Source organism: Coenobita brevimanus, chromosome 67 (assembly GCF_032717465.1).
Source record: "Coenobita brevimanus isolate Jiangsu-jjx chromosome 67, ASM3271746v2, whole genome shotgun sequence".
Lineage (NCBI taxonomy): Eukaryota > Metazoa > Arthropoda > Malacostraca > Decapoda > Coenobitidae > Coenobita > Coenobita brevimanus.
Genome location: NC_137020.1, coordinates 2,412,915 through 2,437,709, shown reverse-complemented (window position 1 = coordinate 2,437,709; position 24,795 = coordinate 2,412,915).

Here is a 24,795-nt window from a genome sequence, read left to right as displayed (position 1 = left end):
GGGAATACTCCAGCACTACCTAACTAGCAATCCAGCTACTTAACAATAATGATCAGTACTGTTATTATTATTATTATTATCTATCTATCTATCTATTGCCAGACGCCTCAATCCCGTTTGGGGTGGCCACAAACAAATCACCTCCACGTCGCCCTGCCCCCCGCCATTTCACTGCCCTGCTCCCAACTCACAACCCCCTCTTTCATATACCTCTCCACCCCATCCCTCCAACTCATCCTCGGCCTCCCCCTCCCTCTTCCCCCCTCCACCTCACTCACATACACTCTCTTCGTCAGTCTTTCACCCTCCATCCTCTCCACATGGCCAAACCACCTCAGTGTGTTCCTCATAACGCTTCCTATCACATCCACATCCACACCACAACGCTCCTTTATATCCTCATTCGTCAGCCTGTCTCTCCATGTGACTCCACAGGCTCCTCTTAAATAACTCATTTCCATTGCTCTCACTCTTGACTTGTGTCCTTCCAACAACGTCCAAGCTTCATTCCATACGTTAGAGTTGGTATCACAAAACTGTCATGTAGTAACTTTTTCACTTCCATGCTCACTTCCCTGTTTCTTATCACTGCTTTCAAAGAACCAGCAACCTTTCTTCCCTGCTGTACCCTTTCAAGCACCAAACCTCCAAACCTCCATCCTTACTCATCACACTACCCAAGTACTTAAACGTACTCACATTTTCCAATTCCTCACCATCCAACCTCGCTGTATATTCACTGACTTCACCTCTCTCAAAGACCATCACTTTATTCTACCCTACATTCACCTTTAGATTCCGTTTCTTACACACTCTCCCAAACTCATTCACCAAGCCTTGCAGCTCCCCTTCGTCTTCACTCAACAACACAGTATCATCTGCAAACTACAGTACAGGGAGTTTCCAAACACTATCCTCTCTCACCAGGGCCACTCCAACATCCACTACCCTACCTTGTACCTCTTCTATTACCCCATCCATTTACAGCTTGAACAACCATGGAGACATGACACATCCCTATTTCAACCCAACTTTCAAAGAGAAAAATTCACTTAGTTCACCATCCACACGCACCGCAGCCTTCGCACCATCGTACATACTCTTCACAGCATTCAACAACTTCCCATCTACTCCATATATTCTTAACACTTTCCACAATCCTTGTCTATCCACCCTGTCATATGCTTTCTCCAAATCCACGAAAGCCGCATACAACTTCTTTCCCTTCTCTAGAAACTTTTCCACTAAGGATCTAAGAATGAATATCTGATCTACACAACCTCTTCCCTTCCTAAAGCCTCCCTGTTCTTCTCCAACTAATTTCTCTGTTCTTTCTCTAACTCTGTCAATAAGTATCCTACCATACACTTTTCCTATTATACTAAGAAGACAAATGCCCCTATGATTACCACACACTTCTTTTTCCCCTGTTCCTTTGTACAAGGGAATAATTATACCTGACTTCCAATCCTCCGGGACTCTACCTTCCTCCCAGGCCAATCTGCACATCTTCCACATCCATTCTACTACTATCTCTCCCCCATGCTTCAGCATTTCACCACACACTCCATCAATTCCTGGGGCTTTCCCCGATTTAACTTTCTTCATTGCTTCCACAACTTCTATCCTACTGATTTCTCCCTGTCTTCTCACCTCCCTCCTTCTCCCAGCCATTCCCCAGCCACTTATACTCGCATTACTTCCATCCTCTATGTTCAAAAATTCCTTAAAGTGTTCTCTCCATCTGCTCACTTTTTCTCCCTTCTCCACTAGTAATCTACCATTTTTATCTTTCACTCCCCTGCTAACTTCACTTCCACCCTGTCTCACTCTTTTCATCTCTTTCCAGAACATTTGCTTACAGTCCCTCCACTTTACACTCAAATTCCATCCAAATTCCTCATCCACTCTCTTCTTACTCTCTCTTACTAAACTTTTCACCTCTCTCTTTCTTTCTACATATAACTCCCTCTTCCGCCTCTCAACTTCTTCCACGCCCCTATTTCTCATCCATTCATTGTACGCTTTCTTCTTTTGTGCCAAAGCCTGTCTCGCCTCATCAGTCCACCAAGCTGTTCCTTGCACCCCCTTCCGTCTTCTCTTCCTTCCACACACCACATCATATGCCTCACATATTTCTTCTGTAAATATCCTACACACACCTTCCACATCTCCCATCTGCTCCAATTCATATTTGCCCAGTCGTTCCTCCACTTCTCTCTTATACTCTGCCTTTTTCTCATCCTCTTGTAACCTTTCCACTCTCCTTGCAACTACTCCTTCCTCTCGTCTTTCCCTTCTTCTATTCCTCCATCCTACTTGAATCCTAATTCTGGCCACCACCAAGTAGTGGTCAGAAAGTCCACTCCCCCAACCTCTATAAGCTCTTGCATCCATTACACATCTTCGCATCCTTTCATCCACACACACATAATCAATCATTGCCTTCCTTTCATTCAGTTCACCACCGACCCTTATTATTATTATTATTACTATTATTATTATTATTATTATTTTTACGTGTCCGACTCCGGGCAAAGGCTTCAGGGCCTATTTCTTGGGGGCAGTGACCTAGCCCAAGGCCCAGTAGTCCTCCTACACCTCCATATGTCACCACTGCGGCGCTAACACCCACCATCCATACTGAATACATGCTAGGGCTGTCTCATACAGGATTGGTGCATTGGTATTAGCGGGGGTATTTTTACGACATGTCGGCGGGTCATCAGTTACATCAGGAAAGTCTACTTTTTAGGAAATTCAAATCCTTAAACTGTTCCCTGTCCCTGCCGGGATTCGATCCTGGGTCCATTAGGACTGTAGGCCCCCTTTCTACCGATTCAGCCACCGCCTCCCCTATTGTTACTTGTAGGTCGTATGTGAGGGCGCTTACCATCCACTCACTCGATGTAGTGCTGCTTTGGGTGTCTGCCCTTTCCTCTCGTCCTTCATTCCTCTTCTGTCGTTCTTTCCTTCATTCTTTCCACTTCCTTCTACCTACGGATGACTTTACACTCCCTTTTCTGTCTTTCCTTTTTTTCCCCCTTCCTTCTGCCTATGTGTGACTCTGCACTGAGTGACCAAATAGTTTCCTGTACACCAGGAAACCATTTCTTACGCTGGGTGGTAACCATATAGCCAAATAATGGCGCCTGGTGGTTTAGTGCGTAATTAAGGCTCTCCAATCGGATTGAGCCTGTGTAGGTTTATATTCAAGGGGTAGTTGGGGTTTATTGCTCACGTAATGCCACTCTGGGATGAGTGAGGCTGGTCACTCATCTTAAATGTCAGGACCAACTTGCCTTGCCCCGGGCTCCTCCGCTTCCCATGGGGCAACGTAAGATTGGATGATGGTTGATGATGATGATGATGATTATTTGTTGAAGTTGTTGTTTAAACGATATCAAGTACTCGTCGCTATATATACTCCGATATTAATCTCCAGACTGCAAGCATTCCTAAAAACTTAATTTATTTTATTATCGACACCGATAGTGTAGGCAATGAGATTGAATCCATGCGATGTGTCAGTGGATGTACTGTTTGGATGTATGTTGGCAAAATGCATTATAACTGCAGGATCAGGATTTGATCACAAGTGACAAATGCTGTTGGTGAAAGTTTGAGAAGAAATGATTCGATTTTAGTGCACGTTGATCAGGGTCATGGCCACGGTGGAAGATCAAAGTTCAGAATAAGAAAGTACCTAATGAATGACAGATCAAATGGTGATGAAACGTGCCACATACACTTTGTGTTAGGATGAAAAAATGTGATTCAGTTTAGCTGCATTTAACTGAAACACAACATCAAAAGTCAAAGTTAAAGATGTGGCGTGTGTCGTTGTGTTGTGTGATTAGTTTTGGTCAAGTTACGTGTGTTGGTGTTACTGATGTTATTTTTGGAAAGATAAAAAAATATACCAAGAGTGTCCTTGTAATTAGGTGGTTAACGAAATCTAAGGAAAACAGAAATGGTAACAAGGAGACGCTTCGAACCCTTGGTGACTAATATACTGCACTATGTATTTTTTTTTTATTCATAAACATAATATCGTAAAGCCAAAATAATTATGCTGAGAGAGAGAGAGAGAGAGAGAGAGAGAGAGAGAGAGAGAGAGGAATGAAAAATATAGTTACCTATCAATAATTTTTACCCCGGTGCTGTACCCGGTCGCCAAAATTGAAGTGACGCTATTAACCTTATGATTATAATGTGATACTCTCCAGTCCCTCATATCCTCCCTCCTCTTTGCTCTACTCCCTCTCTCTCCTCTTCCCTCTCTTCTACTCTCAGTTCCTTGCCGTCTTTACTCTTTTGTACCTCTTCTACTACTACAACTTCTCTCTCTCTCTCTCTCTCTCTCTCTCTCTCTCTCTCTCTCTCTCTCTCTCTCTCTCTCTCATCTTTAACCTCTGAGCTCCCTTCCTCTTTCCATCTCTCTCTCTCTCTCTCTCTCTCTCTCTCTCTCTCTCTCTCTCTCTCTCGCTCTCATCTTTAACCTCTGAGCTCCCTTCCTCTTTCCAGCTTTCATTTCTCTTCATTCTGCTTCAATCAACCATTCTTTCTCTCCCTTCCCCTTCCAGACTACCATTCCTCCGCCATCCTAATCCCCCCTTCCTACCCCTCCTCTTCTTCTTCCTATTGTATCTTTCCCCACCCTTTCTCCAATTTCAAAGGAGCACAAACAAAAGGAGACTGCAGCAGATTTAATGGTCATTTGAAGACTAACAGGAACGACAGTGATTAAGATATTTTATGAGCGAAAGACACATATAATGCAATAAGGTTCTCTCCATTGACCAAACCGTCAACTCGGAGATAGCTTGAAATGTGACGAATCTACTACGAAACGAAGAAATTTCACATTAAAGACTGACCAGAAACATTGCAGTATACTCTACACAATCTTAACTTGCATTGGAAAAGAAGCATTTCTTCATAACGACACTGCACTGTTGCTGTATTGCCCATGCTCTGAAATGGAGTGAAAACTACTAAGCCAAAATTCTTTATTATTTAGCTAATATTCACCTAACCATGTGTTACCTAATATTCCGAAGTTATATATTAAAGCTATTCAAGATATTATTAAATGTAAATACTGTATTACACGTTACCCAGATTTATTGACATCCCGCTCCATGTCTTAGCAGCTAAACTGACGGGAAAGTGTTCTGGTTAATATGGCTAAAAATGTTCTTCAATATTTTTATAACAATTATCTCAAGTGTAATTTGACCAGTACATTGTAAGGTATGTAACTGCTACGATATTGTTGTTGTTTTCGAAATGTTATATTCTAGAATAAGATCCTTTCGTAGCCCGCGGTTTGATAAGTAAAATATATTTAGCACTAATAAATGGTCACCTATGATTTGTTCCTTTTCTGTAATAACTTTCCTTACCTTTCGCTGTATTCTTTCTAATGTATCTTTTTTCTTTATGTGATGACCAAAACCCAGTACTCCATGTTATGTCTTACTTGACTTTAAGTTGAACTAGTTCGTTAGTTTTCTTGCTTCTATGCACTAAAGACCTGGTTTTGATTAGTGTTATTAATCTTAAATATTTTCTTTATTGTTGTTTTCGACTTCATTAGTAATTTTAGTATATAGTAACCCCAAATATTCATGATTTTACTCAAAATATTTATGACCGAAAGTATGTCAGTGTTAAAATGCATTTACCACATTTAAGTCAAACTGAATAATTTTCGATATCTCTTTACACTTTCACCTATATTTATGTGTATTTGCTCTTTGTCTTGTTATCAAATTTGCCTGTTCAAGTTCACAAACAATCAGTATTCATCATCATCATCATCATCTGGGCCTCCTTTCCCACTCAAGGGCAGGGTGAGGAGTAGCTATGTCCAGACAGCACAAACTTCCCCAACCCAAATAGGCCACACTTCCATTCACTCATCATTCAAGCCCCCGGAATCCTGGCTCCACCGGATACGCCAAAAAACATTCACCACATTCTGCAACTTCACACAAACGTATCCGGTTGACTCATAATCAGTATTACTGATGGAAAAAACACGGGACCCTCAATGAAGCTTGCAACACTCCTCAAGTACCAGTCACCTAGTCTGATTCCATTCTGTACGAGTAATTACAATTCTTTGCTTATGTGCTGCACGCCAGATTTCCAGAACTTTTAGTGCATTGCTACTGATAACGCATTCTTCAAGTTCCTGACGCGTCTTGTATGTAGTTCATTATTGATGATTGAGATAGACTGCATCTACTGACTTAGGTTTATCACACATATCTGTAATTTCGTTAAGACAGTCAAGGGGACTTATAATGCTTGACTGATTGTTTCGAAATCCATGCTGTGAGTTTTTGTGAGATTTTTTTTTTTTTGTATGATTAAACATTTTATCTTTTAATATTAACAGTTCTTATGTAGCTATACAAGTCTATGGGCTATGATTATCTGATATTAGCAATTTGCCCATACAGATTTTTATTGCTTTGTTTTATTAACATTTTGGTTTTATAATTTTTATGAGTGGTGTTAAAGAAATATGAGTCCGAGACAGAGGTTTATTCCTGACTAGTTTCGCATAGACGCTTCGCCAGAGGAATGAACTTTTCCCGGGTCAGTCTGACTTATATGGCCGACTGCAAAGCAAATAATGAAAAAGGGGAAGGTCAGATTAAAGACAGGATAAGTACCTAGTAGTACCAAACCGGACATAATCATGAGTCTTCGAAAAGCACTACGACATACCGACATAAACATAGTGACATAATCAGGCAAAAAAATAAATGACATGATAAGAGAGAAAAAACGCCTTCAAAATGAAAATAGCATAGTATACAGGATACCCTGTAGTGGTTGCGAAGCAGCCTACTATGGAGAAACCAGTGGGAGCAGAGAAACGAGACTGAGGGAGCATAAAGCTTATGTAAGACATCATCGGATAACTAGTGCCCTGGTCAACCACACAGATGAAAAACATCATCTGCCAAAATGAAGCGAAACTGAAATATCAGGGTAAACTCTAACAAAGGCACAGATAAAAGCTTTGGAGGCACTCTACATATCAAACAATTTGAATAATAACAACAAACGAGTAGGTGACGTGGTGTGGCCTCACATAGCAGCGCAGATGATCAGGCCAGAGAGGGAAAGTAACGGACCAACCGGCGACCTGCAGACTATGGTTTAGCCAAGTGTGTGATTCAGCAGCCGGCCATATAAGTCAGACTAACCCGGGAAGCGTCACTCCTAGCTCTGACTCTGTCGGGTGAGGAGGTCTGGCCGTTTTCTCTCGAGCTCTGAACACTGTTTCGTTCACTCGTGTAGATTTTCGCCGGTTTTGCCTCGTTTTTTGCCAGTTTAGACTTTGTCTCTGGCACTGAGGAAGCTTTTCTCTCGGTTTACAGGTTTTTTCTGAGACTTAGTCTCAGATTGCCTGGGTGTGGGTGGGAGTGTGTGTGTGTTTGTGACTGTGTGTGTGGGTTTTTTTTTTTTTTTTTTTTTTTTTTTTTTTTTGGCCTGCCGTTAGTGTCCCTCACCGTAGTACGACGCCGAACCCTGAAGGGGTGCCGTTAGGGCACTTCCATGAAGGGGGGCCTTTAGGGCCTGGTTATAGGAGGCGGTGAGGGCGGCTCTGTTAGACTAGGGAAGACCCGAAAGGGGCAGTGGCGGGGCCTCCCATCGCCCTTTAGAGGGCGGGGAGCATAGGTTGCCCGTCACTGTAGGGACCTGGCCACTTTTGCTGTTTTTTGTTTGCTTGTCTTTTTTGAGTGGTTGTGTGTGTGAGGTGTGTGTGTGTGTGTGTGTGTGTGTGTGTGCTTTTGACCGAGTTTTTTGGCCTGCTCCGGTGAGCATGAAGGGATCCAGCATCCCTAGGCCCCAGGGGCATTCCCGCCTCCCGCTTCCTCAGTCGAGGCCCTCCATCCCGTGCCCTGCCACAGGCACAAAGAGGGAGCGTCACTGCTCTGACTCGAGCTCCCTCTCATCAGCTCACGAGGCCGCGGGCGCTAACCCCTCTACACCAACATCTACGAGAGTGGCACCTCGCTTGCGTGGTGACTCTACCCGCTCTGCCAAGGCGGCCCGCCGACATGAGGCTATGGAGGAGGTTGTACCTGCTCCACCATCTCTCTCTTCCACCAAGGGCACTTCGGAGGCTCCTGCTGCGACTCAGCTCCCCCCCTCTGCTGATCCCGCTCTGCAGGAAGATGAGGGTTTCACCCCCGTGATACGCAAGGGATCGAGGCGTGCTCGCCAGGGAAACGGCCCTTCTCCGGCAGTACGCACTGGGCCTCCCCTCAGGGATCCCACTGCTGCTCGTCCCTCCGTGTCAGTAGCTGTGCGTCCGCCTCCCCGCTCTGCATTTCCAGCTTTCCGTGTGCCAGTACAGGACGGCCATGCGACGAGCTACGACGCCGTGGCTGCACTAGAGCATCACCTGCCAGGGCTACGCTGCTCCAACCTGATAGGTCGAGATGGCAGCTCGGTGTTGGTGCCGAAGGACGAGGGAGCCTACGACCTCTTGAGATCAGCTATGCAGGACGAGGCCTGCCCTGTGAAACTAGTCGAGCTGACGCCCGGCCAACAGTCGACGAAGGCAGTTGTCATGGGCTACCCCTTGAGAATGCCTTTGGAGATCCTCCTTCACCACCCTCAGGTCGAAGAGGCGACCCGCTGCCAGAAAACGCGGACCCGGGAAGAGACTCGTCAGGTCGTTGTTACCCTGCGGGGTCCTCTGATCCCTTCCATCGACCTAGGGAACTGGGGAACGTATCACCTTCGCCCCTTCACCCCGGAGCCTCTCCGTTGCTACCGCTGCCAGCGCTACGGGCACCACCGTGCCAACTGCAACCGCCCCGTCATCTGCGGCATGTGCAGTGGCGGCCACGACACGGCCGAGTGCCTCCAGCGGTACAAGGAGAAACAACCAGTTGCGGCCAAGTGCCCCAACTGCTCCGGGCGACACCACGCCTGGCACCCCAGCTGCCCCGCGAGGGTTCACCGAGTGAACCAGGGTCGGGAGAGGCAGGTAGCGTTTGTGCAGGAGAACCAGGCCGCCAGCGCTACTCCAGCTCCCCCTGGCACTTTCATCTGGGGCCAACAGCGCCGCCCTCTCATCCAGCGCCCACCACCTCTCAGCGACCAGGAGTTCCCTCCATTGCCCTCAGCTCTGACTGTGGTCCAGACCACAGCCGAGGTCCACCACCAACAGCCGCCTGTATCGCTACCACCTCCGACTGCAGAGACCAGACAACCACTGACTGTTCCGCCACCAGCGCCTGGCTCCACAACAAGTCCACCAACCGCTCCTGCTCCTCCAGTGATCTCGTTCACAACGGAGGAGCTCAGGACCTTTGCCACAGAGCTGGCGCTGACCCTAGCCAAAACCGTGGCCTTAACCCTCGACATCCCTCTCCCAACAGAGCCCCTTGCCGAAGCAGCCAATCGCCTAGTGGACCAGGCGATCGCAAAGAAGATGGCGAGCCTAGGTGCTCCTCTGTCCCCTCGCCGCCCAGCTCGTTCGGCAGGGCGACCCCGTCCCACACCGCACAGGACAGCTCGCCCGTCCAAGAGGGTAAAGCCACGACCTCCCAAAGCTCTGTCTTCCACCGCACAGCTGCCTCGTCAGCGTCATCGTTTGGGGCAAACCCTAACACCATCAGGGTCCAGAGTGATGGAGAGGGCCTCACCACTGCTGAAGGAGAACGACCGTCCGCAATTGTCGCCGGACGGCCAGTAGACCGCTCTCTTAGGCTCCTCCAGTGGAATTGCTTGGGAGCACGGAGCAAGCTCCCCCTTTTGCAGGAAGCGGCCGCAAAGGACCGCCCTGATGTCATTCTCCTGCAGGAGACCCTGCTCCCAGGCAATTCCACTTTCCATCTTTCGGGATACACCACCCATCTCCTCCCGTATATTCATGGCGTTACACGGGGATGTGCCGTTCTGGTCCGGGACCACATCGCGTGCACAGATTGTGAGCCCCCTCCTTTCTGTGGACCTGATGTGGAAGTTCAGGGCGTGGTTCTCCATCTGGTGACGTCGCCCCTGACGGTGTACAATGTATACCGGAGCCAGAGGAGCACCCTGGAGTTGGGGGAACTTTTCTCCCAAGCTGCCAGGGGAGCTGTGTACATTGGGGGCGACTTCAATGCCCACCACGCCCTGCTCTCTTCGCCTCTTCGGCCCAACGATGCAGGACGACACATCTCTTTAATACTGGAGGAGGTGGGTGATGTTTCCCTATTAAACGACACCACCGAGGCCACACACATTGACGGATGGCGTCTGGACTTGGCGTTTGTGTCCTCCCCCCTTGCGGGCTCGGCAACATGGTCGCTGCACCGACACCTCGCCAGTGATCATTTTGCCCTAGAGGTCACTTTGCCAACTGCTCCACTCCCACCGACGCCGCCCTCCTTTGCGGTGGGACTTCCGTAGGGCCGACTGGGCGGCTTTTGCACAGGCCTTAGCTGGGGCCTTTGCTGAATCCCCTCCCGCCTCAGACCTCGAGAGACGAGCAGATCAGGTGGCGAGTATTTTTTCACAGGCTGCCTCTCTTGCTATTCCCCTGCAGAGTCGATCCACGAGGTGCTATCGAGACGGCTGGATTTACTGCGACAGGGTCAAGGAATTGAACCGGCGGCTAAATGCGGCACGCAGGCAGTACCGACGGCGTCGCACATCTCCACACCGTCGGTACCTGGTGGCTGTCACGCGACACGTCACCACAGAGAAACGCCGCCTCAAGGAGGAGGCGTGGATTGGATGGTGTCGTACCCTAGATGCTCACTCCACACTCAGGGAGATGTGGAGGAGAATCAGGTCCATCTCCGATCCACGTCCTCCTCGGCCGCCCTCGCATCCTGATCCTGCCGCAGAGGCCAGCCGCCTCGCTCAGCACTTCGCGGATCGCTCTGCTTCAAGCAATCTCCCGCAATCCGTCCAGGTTCTACAGGCTCAGCTATGCACCGCTCGTGCCACGGCAGTTCAGGCTGCCTGTGATAGGCCAGACCCAGCTGATTGTCCCATCACCAGCGGGGAGGTTCAAAAAGCACTGCACCACAGGGGGGACTCTGCGCCTGGACTGGACGGAATCACGTATTCACTGCTGTCACATGCTGGGGATTGCGGCAGCGAGCGCCTACTTGATCTGATCAACCTCTCGTGGTCTGAGGGGCGTCTGCCAAGGTCGTGGAAGGCGGCTGTTATACACCCGATTCCTAAGCCTCGTGATCCTACCGCCATGCGCCCCATCTCCCTCCTTAGCTGTATTGCAAAAACGGCTGAGAGGATTGTGCGGGCTCGTCTCGCTTGGCGGCTGGGACCACTGCACCCAAGGATTTTCGCGTATCACCATGGTAGGAGTGCCACTCACTGCCTCGCGTCTTTCCTTGGGGAACTGAGAGGGGGAAGGGGGATGGCCGTCTTCCTCGACCTTGAAAAGGCGTTTGAACTAGCCAGCCCTACAGTTATTCTGGCTGCCCTTGCAGACAGGGGTGTGGGAGGCAGGCTTTTAGCCTGGATCAGGGACTTCTTTACGGATCGCTCCGCAGGGGTCAGATTCCAGGGGCACCTCTCACACTTTTGCAAACATTTAAATGGCACGCCACAGGGGAGCGTACTAAGCCCCCTCCTGTTTAATATCCTTATGGAGGGGCTCTTAACTCTCGATTATGGGCCTGGCGTCACCCTCCTCTGTTATGCAGACGATCTTGCCCTCGTATTTACAAGAAGGGATTGTTTCCGACAGGCAGACTTGGCCCTTTCTCGGCTCCATGCCAAGTGTGCTGAGTTAGGCCTAAAAATTAACTTCCAGAAGACAAAGTGCCTGCCATTTGGACTCCGCCCCCCAGACTTTCCACTGCTACTCGGTGGCCATCAGCTCTCCATGGTCACTGCACATCGGTACTTGGGGGTCTGGCTTGACGCGGGTCTCAACTTTGCCTGCCATGTTCGGTACCTGAGGGAGCGTGCATCCACCCGCATGGCTGCTCTCCGCTATCTGTCCAGGCGGAGTTTGGGGGCATCATTTTCCGTCCTACGGACCTTTTATACACACGCAGTCCGATCCTTGGTGGACTACAGCGCCATCTGCTTGACGGGCCTTGCTCCGCCAGTCGCTAGATCTCTGGAGGTCATCCAGAATGATGCCCTCCGCATTATGCTGGGTGCTCCACGCTGGACCCGACTTGCAAATCTGTGTATGGAGGGTGGCCTTCCATCTCTGGCCCATCGCATTGTTTTACGAGCGGCAATTATCACTCTGAAGCTAATACAGTGCCTGCCTCACCTGCCTGTCTCTGCCCTCCTAAAACGCCTTCTCTGCCGCCCACCAGAGCCGGCCCCTCAGCGTGACTGGGCCCGCACCACAGCTGCTGCCATCCATGGTTTGGGAGCTGCTGCGAGCCTATGTCAAGATCCCGACTCTCCCTTTCCTGGATACGTTGATCCACCGCCATGGGATCCTCCCCTTTTTAATATTTTTGGTCCATCGGAGGCTAAACCCCGCTCCTTGATTCCAGCACTCCTTCGCCAGGAGGGTCTCAGTAGGGTGGCAGCTCTGGCCTCACCAGACTCAGCCATCTACTACACTGATGGCTCTGTTTCCCCTAATGGCGCAGCTGGAGCGGCTTTTGTCTCTGGGCAAATAGTGGAAGCTTGGCGACTCTCTTCAGGTATCTCTGCTTTCCAGGCGGAACTTGCGGCCATCCTGGGTGCTTTGCGCCATGCTCACCACCATCGTCGCAATCGAGTCATAATCCACACAGACTCTCTTTCCTCCATTCAGAGATTACGATCCTTCTCGCTGCATGACAACGTCTTTCTCCTCACAGCGATTCATACATTTGCGTCACTCCTTGTCCATAGGGGCACAACGATTAACCTTCACTGGCTCCCGGGACATGTGGGAATTAGTGGCAACGAGCGTGCTGATGACGCGGCGCGCTCAGCTTGCGATCTCCCAGACATCACATTCCCATTACGCCCTAGTCCCTCGCACCTCATCCGCACTCTCACTGCCACCATAGGCAGACTATCCCTAGAGGACCATTAACTCTGGGTCACGGAGGGCTCTTGCTCTGCAAAATGGTATGCTACTGCCACGTTGTATTCCCTTCTGTCGCTCCCCCCAGGACTACCTAATTTTATTGTAGTCCGACTTCGAAGATTGCGTCTTGGGTTTCTTTGCTACAAGCAAATTAGGGGTATGGAGCCAGACCCGTGTGAACATTGCTTGGCCAGCTGTGAGGAGCCCCTTTTGCATTATCTTCTGGACTGCCCAGCCACCACCAGGCTCAGGTCTGAGCTCGACTCGGCCCTAGCCCGAACTGGTGATGTCTTTAGGGACGCTGCTGGCATTGTTGCCCATGCACCACTAAATATATTACTTACTACGGTAAGGAATTACCCTCCACCTCGATAAAGCAAGTTCGCGCAAGTAGTGCGCACCTGTGACGGGCTCTCTGTTTGCCCGTATCCCAGGAAACTGGGACGAATATCTCACAAACAAACAAACAAACGGGAAGCGTCACCACTCCTAGCTCTGACTCTGTCGGGTGAGGAGGTCTGGCCGATTTCTCTCGAGCTCCGAACACTGGTTCGTTCACTCGTGAATTTCGCCTGTTTTTCCTCGTTTTTTGCCTGTTCTGACAGTCTCTGGCACTGAGGAAGATTTTCTTTGCCTTTACAGGTTTTTTCTGAGACTTAGTCTCAGATTGCCTGGGTGTGAGTGGGAGTGTGTGTGTGTTTGTGACTGAGTGTGTGGGTGTTTTTTTTTTTTTTTTTTTTTTTTTTTTTTGGCCTGCCGGTAGTGTACCTCACCGTAGTACGACGCCGAACCCTGAAGGGGTGCCGTTAGGGCACTTCCATGAAGGGGGGCCTTTAGGGCCTGGTTATAGGAGGCGGTGAGGGCGGCTCTGTTAGACTAGGGAAGACCCGAAAGGGGCAGTGGCGGGGCCTCCCATCGCCCTTTAGAGGGCGGGGAGCATAGGTTGCCCGTCACTGTAGGGACCTGGCCACTTTTTCTGTATTTTGTTTGCTTGTGCTTTTTGCGTGGTTGTGTGTGTAAGGTGTATGCTCGTGTGTGTGTTTTTGACTGAGTTTTTTGGCCTGCTCCGGTGAGCACCATGAAGGGATCCAGCATCCCTAGGCCCCAGGGGCATTCCCGCCTCCCGCTTCCTCAGTCGAGGCCCTCCATCCCGTGTCCTGCCACAGGCACGAAGCGTGAGCGTCATAGCTCTGACTCGAGCTCCCACTCGTCAGCTCATGAGGTTTCCTGTGCCAACCCCTCTCTACCCAAGTCTGCGGGAGTGGTACCTCGCTCGCGTGGTGCCTCTACCCGTTCTGCTAAGGCAGCCCGCAGACATGAGGCTATGGAGGAGGTTGCACCTGCTCCACCATCTCTCTCTTCCACCAAGGGCACTTCGGAGGCTCCTGCTGCGAATCAGATCTCCCCCTCTGCTGATCATGCTCTGCATGACGATGAGGGTTTCACCCCCGTAGTACGCAAGGGATCGAGACGTGCTCGCCAGGGAAACGGCCCTTCTCCGGCAGTACGCACTGGGCCTCCCCTCAGGGGTCCCTCTGCTGCTCGTCCCTCCGTGACAGTAGCTGTGCGTCCGACGCCCCATTCTGCATTCCCAGCTTTCCGTTTGCCGGTACAGGACGGGCATGCGACGAGTTACGACGCCGTCGCTGCACTAGAGCGTCACCTGCCAGGGCTACGCTGCTCCAACCTGATAGGTCGGGATGGAAGCTCGGTGTTGGTGCCGAAGGACGAGGGAGCCTACGACCTCTTGAGAACAGCTTTGCAGGACGAAGCCTGCCCTGTGAAGCTAGTCGAGCTGACGCCCGGTCAACAGTCTACGAAGGCAGTGGTCATGGGTTATCCCTCGCGAATGCCTATCGAGATACTGCTCCAGCATCCTCAGGTCGAAGAGGCAACCCGCTGCCAGAAAGCGCGGACCAGGGAGGAGACTCGACAGGTCATCGTCACCCTGCGGGGTCCTCTGATCCCTGTTATCGACCTGGGGAACTGGGGAGAGTACCACCTCCGCCCCTTCACCCCCGAGCCACTCCGCTGCTACAGATGCCAGCGATACGGGCACCACAGAGCCAATTGCAACCGGCCTGTGATCTGTGGGATGTGCAGTGGCCCACACGACACGGAGAGATGCCTTGCAAAATTCAAGGCCAAGGAGCCAGTCTCCACCCGCTGCCCCAACTGCTCGGGGAAACACCATGTGTGGCACCCCAGCTGTCCAAGCAGAATTGCTCTGGTCGATCGTGGCCGAGAATTCCAAGCTGCCTGGGTGAGGGAGAAGCAGGCGAGCAGCAACAATCCGGCACCTCCGGGCACTTTCATTTGGGGGCAGCAACGTCGTCCAGCAGCGACTGCACCCCCAGTACTAGACGAGAGAGCGTTTCCGCCACTTCAACCTGCTCTCACTCGTCACACGACGACCGCGGAAGTCCATCACCCTCCTCCACCCAAAGTCCAGAAGATAGTCGAGGAGTGTCCTCCACCAATGCCTCACAACACGGACTCTCCTCTCATAGTGTTTACCAGAGAGGAACTGCAAATGCTGGGCGCAGAAATTGCCAGAAGCCTGGCTCAGATGCTGGGGACGATCCTCGGCAGGCCTCTGGAAACGGCGCCACTTGTACAGGCCGTCAACGTCATGGTCGACCGAGTGGTGGAGGCAAAGGAACACCCTTGCCCTTCTGCCCTGGCACCTCCAGCATCATCTCCCACACAGACAACCATGGAGGAACCGCTACCCAACCAGCCTCATCTGCCTCGCCCTTGCATGTCAGACATGACTCTGGGGCTCACACCAGCCACAGCAGCCATAGAGGAAGAGCGAAGGGCTCTTGGCCTCCAGACAGATCCTCCCCAAGGCCAGACACAACTGTCAACCCCAACCCAGAAGATGGAGGAGGTTCGTCTATGTCTCTCTCCGGACGGCAGGACGACACCTCCCTCAGACTCCTCCAGTGGAACTGCCTAGGAGCACGGAGCAACCTCCCACTTTTGCAGGAGGCGGCTGCGAGGGACCGCCCCCATATCATTTTACTGCAGGAGACCCTGCTCCCAGACAGTTCCACATTTCGTCTCACGGGTTACACCACCCATCTCCTCCCGTACGTTCGTGGCGTCACACGGGGATGTGCCGTTCTGGTTCAGGACCGCATTGCGTGCACGGATTGTGAGCCCCCTCCTTTCTGTGGACCTGATGTGGAGGTTCAGGGCGTGGTTCTCCACCTGGCTGAGTCGCCTCTGACGGTATATAACATATACCGGAGCCAGAGGGACACTCTAGAGTTGGGAGATTTGTTCTCCCAAGCTGCTAGGGGAGCCGTGTATATAGGGGGCGACTTCAATGCCCACCACGCCCTTTTATCTTCGCCTCTTCAGTCCAATGAAGCAGGACGGCACATCTCTTTGGTTCTGGAGGAGATGGGTGGTGTCTCCCTACTCAATGATGTGACAGAACCCACCCATATTGGGGGAGGTCGCCTCGATCTCTCCCTTGTCTCAACACCACTTGCGGGTCTGGCGTCGTGGTCACTCCACCCCCACTTTGCGAGTGATCACTTCGCTCTCAGGGTTAACCTGCCTCTCGCTCCCCTCCCGCCACCCCCACCTCCACCACCACGTTGGGACCTACGCAGGGCGAACTGGACTGCCTTCGCTCGTGCTCTCACAACGGCCTTCGAGACATCCCCTCATGCCTCGGATCTCGATAGTCAGGCAGATCAGGTAGCACGCATTATTGCGCAAGCTGCCTCTCTTGCCATCCCCGTGCAGCGACGCTCGGCGAGGTGCTACCGAGACGGCTGGATCTACTGCGACAGGGTCAAGGAATTGAACAGGAGACTCAATGCGGCTCGCAGGCAGTACCGGCGGCGCCGTACATCTCCGCACCGTCGGTACTTGGTTGCAGTGACACGCCATGTGGCTTCAGAGAAACGCCGCCTTAAGGAGGAGACGTGGATCGGATGGTGTCGGACGTTGGATTCTCACTCCACTCTCCGTGAGATGTGGAGAAGAATCAAGTCCATCTCCGATCCACGTCCCCCCCGTCCTCCATCTCATCCTGACCCTGCCGCTGAGGCCAGCCGTCTTGCTCAGCACTTCGCCGACCGCTCTGCCTCGTCTAATCTCCCGCAGTCTGTCAGAGCCCTACAGGAACAGCTGTCCGCCTCTCGCACTGCAGCAATTCAGGCAGCATGTGATAGGCCTGACCCAGCTGACTGTCTCATCACCAGTGGGGAGCTCAATAAAGCGCTGCAGCGCAGAGAGGACACTGCGCCGGAGCTTGACGGCCTCACATACTCTGTCCTAGCAAATGCCGGAGATTATGGTAGAGCACGTCTACTTGACCTGCTCAACCTATCGTGGTCTGAGGGGCGTCTTCCGAGGTCGTGGAAGACGGCTGTTATCCACCCGATTCCGAAACCTCGTGATCCCGCCGCCATGCGCCCCATCTCCCTCCTCAGCTGTGTTGCCAAGACGGCTGAGAGGGTTGTGCGGGCTCGCCTTGCTTGGCGGCTGGGACCACTGCACCCAAGGATTTATGCTTTTCACCCTGGCAGGAGTACCACCCACTGCCTCGCATCATTCCTTGGGGAGCTGAGGGGAGGAAAGGGAATGGCCGTCTTCCTCGACCTTGAGAGGGCGTTTGAACTAGCGAACCCAACGGTTATCTTGGCAGCTCTTGCAGCCAGGGGTGTGGGAGGCAGGTTACTATCCTGGATCAAGGACTTTTTTACTACTCGATCAGCGGGGGTCCGATTTCAGGGGCTTCTCTCCCCTTTTTCTCACCATGACAATGGCACCCCTCAGGGAAGTGTCTTAAGCCCGCTCTTATTTAACATCTTGATGGAGGGGCTTTTAACCATTGACTATGGACCTGGCATAACACTACTGTGCTATGCAGACGACCTAGCCCTCATTTTTACACGCAGGGACTGTTTTTCGCAGGCATATTCTGCCCTCTCCTGCCTGCATGAACAATGAGCTAGGGCTCAAAATAAATCTAACAAAAACTAAATGTCTGCCCTTTGGCCTCCGTCCCCCTGACTTCCCGGTGCTGCTCGGAGGCCACCAGCTCACCGTGGTCACTTCACACCAGTACCTGGGGTCTGGTTTGACGGGGCCTCACCTTTGGCAGCCACGTCCGATATCTGAGGGAGCGTGCCTTAACTCGCATGGCTGCCCTCCGATACCTTTCAAGACGGAGTCTGGGGGCATCATATGCAGTCCTCCGCACTTTTTACATCCACGCGATCCGCTCTCTTGTGGACTACGGAGCAATCTGCTTGTCTGGCCTCACACCGCCAATCTCCAGATCGCTGGAAGTCATCCAGAATGATGCTCTACGAATCATGCTGGGTGCTCCACGTTGGACCCGGATCACCAACTTACGGATGGAGAGTGGTTTGCCGTCGCTGGCACACCGAATAGCACTACGAGTGACGCTTATCACTCACCAGTTAGTGCAGCGCCGACCAGAACTGCCAGTCTCTGCCCTGCTCCTACGACTACTACGACGACCACCTGAGCCGCTCCCCCAACGCGACTGGGCCCGAACCACAGCGGCTCTTATCCACAACCTGGAAGTCGCGCCTTGTCTCTGCCAAGGCCCTGATTCCCCATTTCCTGGGTTTCAACACCCACCGCCATGGAGGCCACCTCCATTCCACATTCTCACTCCAACGGAGGCAAAACCTCGCTCCTCTATCCCTGCCATCCTGCGACAAGAGGGTCTCAGTCAGGTGGCTGCTCTGCACTCCCCGGGCTCGGCCACTTACTTTACAGATGGGTCGGTCCACCCTGATGGCTCTGCTGGGTCCGCTTTCGTCCTGGGAAGGACAGTTGAATCATGGCGCCTCTCCCCTGGTGTATCTGCATTTCAGGCAGAGCTCGCGGCAATTCTGGGTGCGTTGAGACATGCTCACCATCATCATTACCAATGCATCGTTGTTCATACAGACTCCCTTTCTTCTCTGCAGAGGTTGCGCTCATTCTCACTGCAAGACAATATCTTTCTCATAACGGCCATCCATACATTTGCAACCCTCCTTGTCCAGAGAGGAGCCACTATCACTCTTCATTGGCTCCCAGGACATGTGGGGATCACTGGGAACGAAACAGCTGATGTTGCTGCACGCTCCGCCTGCTCTCTGCCAGAGATCACGTTCCCACTTCTCCCCGGCCCATCACATGTCCGTGGCACTTTGACTGCAAAAATAGGTAGGCTGTCTCGGGTGGAGCACCAGCTTTGCGTCGCTGAAGGTTCCACATCTGCGACTTGGTATGCCACAGCCACATCATACTCTCCTTTGGCGCCTCCCCCAGGCCTGCCAAACTATCTTTTAGTGCGACTTAGAAGATTACGAATGGGATTCCCATGCTATAAGCAGATTAAAAATGCGGCAACACATCCGTGTGCTCATTGCTTAGAGAGGTCGGATACGCCTCTCATCCATTACATACTTCATTGCCCTGCCACAGCTCATCTCAGATCTCGTCCCGCAGCTGGCTTTGCCCAGTCGGGCAACGATTATACTGACGCTGCTGGCATTGTGGCCAGAACACCTTTTAAAATTTTACTACGAACAGTTAGGGACTACCCCCCTCCTCGTTAAATACAGCTTGTGCGCTACATGTGCACCACTGACGGGCTCACTGTTTGCCCGTGTCTCAGCACTGCTGAGACGAATATTCAAACAACAACAACAACAACGGGAAGCGTCACTCCTAGCTCAGACTCTGTCGGGTGCGGAGGTCTGGCCGTTTTCTCTCGAGCTGTGAACACTGCTTCATTCACTCGTGGAGAATTTCGCCTGTTTCGCCTCGTTTTTTGCCAGTTTGGACTTAGTCTCTGGCACTAAGGAAGCTTTTCTTTTGCTTTACAGGTTTTTTCTGAGACTTAGTCTCAGATTGCCTGGGTGTGAGTGGGAGTGTGTGTGTGTTTGTGACTGAGTGTGTGGGTGTTTTTTTTTTTTTTTTTTTTTTTTTTTTTTTGGCCTGCCGTTAGTGTCCCTCACCGTAGTACGACGCCGAACCCTGAAGGGGTGCCGTTAGGGCACTTCCATGAAAGGGGGCCTTTAGGGCCTGGTTATAGGAGGCGGTGAGGGCGGCTCTGTTAGACTAGGGAAGACCCGAAAGGGGCAGTGGCGGGGCCTCCCATCGCCCTTTAGAGGGCGGGGAGCATAGGTTGCCCGTCACTGTAGGGACCTGGCCACTTTTGCTGTTTTTTGTTTGCTTGTGCTTTTTTGAGTGGTTGTGTGTGTGAGGTGTGTGTGTGTGTGTGTGTTTTTGACTGAGTTTTTTGGCCTGCTCCGGTGAGCATGAAGGGATCCAGCATCCCTAGGCCCCAGGGGCATTCCCGCCTCCCGCTTCCTCAGTCGAGGCCCTCCATCCCGTGCCCTGCCACAGGCACAAAGAGGGAGCGTCACTGCTCTGACTCGAGCTCTCTCTCGTCAGCTCACGAGGCCGCGTGTGCAAACCCCTCCACACCAACATCCACGAGAGTGGCACCTCGCTTGCGTGGTGACTCTACCCGCTCTGCCAAGGCGGCCCGCCGACATGAGGCTATGGAGGAGGTTGCACCCGCTCCACCATCTCTCTCTTCCACCAAGGGCACTTCGGAGGCTCCTGCTGTGACTCAGCTCCCCCCCTCTGCTGATCCCGCTCTGCAGGAAGATGAGGGTTTCACCCCCGTGATACGCAAGGGATCGAGGCGTGCTCGCCAGGGAAACGGCCCTTCTCCGGCAGTACGCACTGGGCCTCCCCTCAGGGATCCCACTGCTGCTCGTCCCTCCGTGTCAGTAGCTGTGCGTCCGCCTCCCCGCTCTGCATTTCCAGCTTTCCGTGTGCCGGTACAGGACGGGCATGCGACGAGCTACGATGCCGTGGCTGCACTAGAGCGTCACCTGCCAGGGCTACGCTGCTCCAACCTGATAGGTCGAGATGGCAGCTCGGTGTTGGTGCCGAAGGACGAGGGAGCCTACGACCTCTTGAGATCAGCTATGCAGGACGAGGCCTGCCCTGTGAAACTAGTCGAGCTGACGCCCGGCCAACAGTCGACGAAGGCGGTTGTCATGGGTTATCCCTTGAGAATGCCTTTGGAGATCCTCCTTCACCACCCTCAGGTCGAAGAGGCGACCCGCTGCCAGAAAACGCGGACCCGGGAAGAGACTCCTCAGGTAGTTGTCACCCTGCGGGGTCCTCTGATCCCTTCCATCGACCTAGGGAACTGGGGAACGTATCACCTTCGCCCCTTCACCCCGGAGCCTCTCCGTTGCTACCGCTGCCAGCGCTACGGGCACCACCGTGCCAACTGCAACCGCCCCGTCATCTGCGGCATGTGCAGTGGCGGCCACGACACGGCCGAGTGCCTCCAGCGGTACAAGGAGAAACAACCAGTTGCGGCCAAGTGCCCCAACTGCTCCAGGCGACACCACGCCTGGCACCCCAGCTGCCCCGCGAGGGTTCACCGAGTGAACCAGGGTCGGGAGAGGCAGGTAGCGTTTGTGCAGGAGAACCAGGCCGCCAGCGCTACTCCAGCTCCCCCTGGCACTTTCATCTGGGGCCAACAGCGCCGCCCTCTCATCCAGCGCCCACCACCTCTCAGCGACCAGGAGTTCCCTCCATTGCCCTCAGCTCTGACTGTGGTCCAGACCACAGCCGAGGTCCACCGCCAGCAGCCGCCTGTCTCGCCAGCACTTCCACCTGTAGAGACCAGCCAGCCACTGCCTGTTCCACCACCAGTGCCTGGCTCCACACCCAGTCCACCAACCGCTCCTGCTCCTCCGGTGATCTCATTCACAACGGAGGAGCTCAGGACCTTTGCCACGGAGCTGGCGCTGACCCTCGCCAAAACAGTCGCCTTAACCCTCGACATCCCTCTCCCAACAGAGCCCCTTGCCGAAGCTGCCAATCGCCTAGTGGACCAGGCGATCGAAAGGAAGATGGCGAGCCTAGGTGCTCCTCTGTCCCCTCGCCGCCCAGCTCGTTCGGCAGGGCGACCCCGTCCCACACCGCACAGGTCTGCTCGCCCGCCCAAGAGAGTCAGGTCACGACCTCCCAATGCTCTGCCTTCGGCCGCACAGCTGCCTCGTCATCGACATCGTTTGGGGCAAACCCTACCACCATCAGGGTCCAAAGTGATGGACAGGGCCTCACCACTGCTGCAGGGGAACGACCGTCCGCAACTGTCGCCGGACGGCCAGTAGACCGCTCTCTCAGGCTCCTCCAGTGGAATTGCTTGGGAGCACGGAGCAAGCTCCCCCTTTTGCAGGAGGCGGCCGCACGGGACCGCCCTCATGTCATTCTCCTGCAGGAGACCCTGCTCCCAGGCAATTCCACTTTCCATCTCTCGGGATACACCACCCATCTCCTCCCGTATATTCGTGGCGTTACACGGGGATGTGCCATTCTGGTCCAGGACCACATCGCGTGCACGGATTGTGAGTCCCCTCCTTTCTGTGGACCTGATGTGGAGGTTCAGGGCGTGGTTCTCCATCTGGCGACGTCGCCCCTGACGGTATACAACGTATACCGAAGCCAGAGGAGCACCCTGGAGTTGGGGGAACTTTTCTCCCAAGCTGCCAGGGGGGCCGTGTACATTGGGGGCGACTTCAATGCCCACCACGCCCTTCTATCATCGCCTCTTCAGTCCAATGAAGCAGGACGGCATATTTCTTTACTTCTGGAGGAGATGGGTGGTGTCTCCCTCCTAAACAACACGACAGAGCCCACTCATATTGGAGGAGGTCGCCTCGACCTCTCCTTTGTCTCAACCCCTCTGTCAGGCCTGGCGTCATGGTCACTCCACCCACACCTTGCGAGTGACCACTTCGCTACTCTTGTTGGCTTGCCTCTCGCCCCCCTCCCCCCTCCCCCGCCTCCCACACCACGATGGGATCTACGCAAGGCGGATTGGGCGGCCTTTGACCGTGCTCTCACGGCGGCCTTTGCGACATCCTCTCCCTCCTCAGACCTCGAGAGCCGGGCAAATCAAGCAGCAAATATCTTTTCGCACGCTGCCTCTCTTGCCATTCCATTGCAGCGGCACTCGGCGGGATGCTACCGGGACGGCTGGTTTTACTGCGACAGGGTCAGGGAATTGAACCATAGGCTAAATGCAGCACGCAGGCAGTACCGGCGGCGCCGAACATCTCCGCACCGCCGGTACCTGGTTGCTGTGACTCGGCATGTGGTTGCCGAAAAGCGTCGCCTTAAAGAGGAGGCATGGATCGGATGGTGTCGCACCCTAGATTCTCACTCCACACTCCGTGAGATGTGGGGGAGAATCAGGTCCATCTCCGATCCACGTCCTCCTCGTCCGCCCTCCCACCCTGACCCTGCCGCTGAGGCCAGCCGTCTTGCCCAGCATTTTGCTGACCGCTCAGCCTCTTCCAATCTCCCGCAGTCTGTCCGAGCCTTACAAGTGCAGCTGTCCGCCTCTCGCATTGCGGCCATTCAGACGGCGTGCAATACACCTGACCCCGCTGGACTGTCCCATCACCAGCGGAGAGCTTCAAAAAGCGCTGAGGCGCCGGGAGGACACTGCACCGGGGCTCGATGGGGTCACGTACTCCATTTTAAGTCATGCTGGTGATTGCGGTAGAGAGCGTCTGCTTGATTTGCTCAACCTCTCGTGGTCTGAGGGGCGTCTACCGAGGTCGTGGAAGATGGCGGTCATCCACCCGATTCCGAAACCTCGCGATCCCACTGCCATGCGCCCCATCTCCCTGCTCAGTTGCTTTGCAAAGACAGCTGAGAGGGTTGTACGGGCTCGTCTTGCTTGGCGGCTGGGACCGCTGCACCCAAGGATTTATGCATATCACCCCGGCAGGAGTGCCACCCACTGCCTTGCATCATTCCTTGGGGAGCTGAGGGGCGGACGGGGGATGGCCATCTTCCTCGACCTCGAGAAGGCATTCGAACTGGCGAACCCCACCGTTATCTTGGCAGCTCTTGCGGCCAGGGGAGTAGGGGGCAGGCTCATATCCTGGGTCCGGGATTTTTTTAGTGACCGCACTGCGGGGGTCCGCTTTCAGGGGCACCTCTCCCCTTTTCACCCGCATACCAATGGCACCCCCCAGGGAAGCGTTTTGAGCCCTATACTGTTCAATGTCCTGATGGAGGAGCTCCTTTTTGTCGAATATGGGCCTGGCATAACTCTACTCTGTTACGCTGACGATCTGGCCCTCGTGTTTACACGGAGAGACTGTTTTAAACAGGCGGACTTGGCCCTTGCTCGGTTGCACGCAAAGTGCAACGAGCTAGGCCTTAAAATCAACTTTGCTAAGACGAAGTGTCTGCCTTTTGGCCTCCGCCCCCCCGACTTTCCACTGCTGCTTGGAGGTCATCAGCTCTCCATGGTCACCGTCCACAAGTATCTGGGGGTTTGGCTAGATGGGGGCCTCACCTTTGCTTGCCATGTACGGTATCTGAGGGAGCGTGCTTCCACCCGAATGGCTGCTCTCAGATACCTCTCCAGGCGGAGTTTGGGGGCATCATTTTCTGTCCTCCGGACCTTTTATATTCACGCCATCCGATCCTTAGTAGACTACAGCGCCATCTGCTTGACGGGCCTTGCTCCGCCAGTCGCTAGATCTCTGGAGGTCATCCAGAATGATGCCCTCCGCATTATGCTGGGTGCTCCACGCTGGACCCGACTGGTCAATCTGCGTATGGAGGGTGGGCTGCCATCTCTGGCCCATCGCATTGTGTTACGAGCAGCAATTGTCACCCTGAAGCTGATCCAGTGCCTGCCTCAC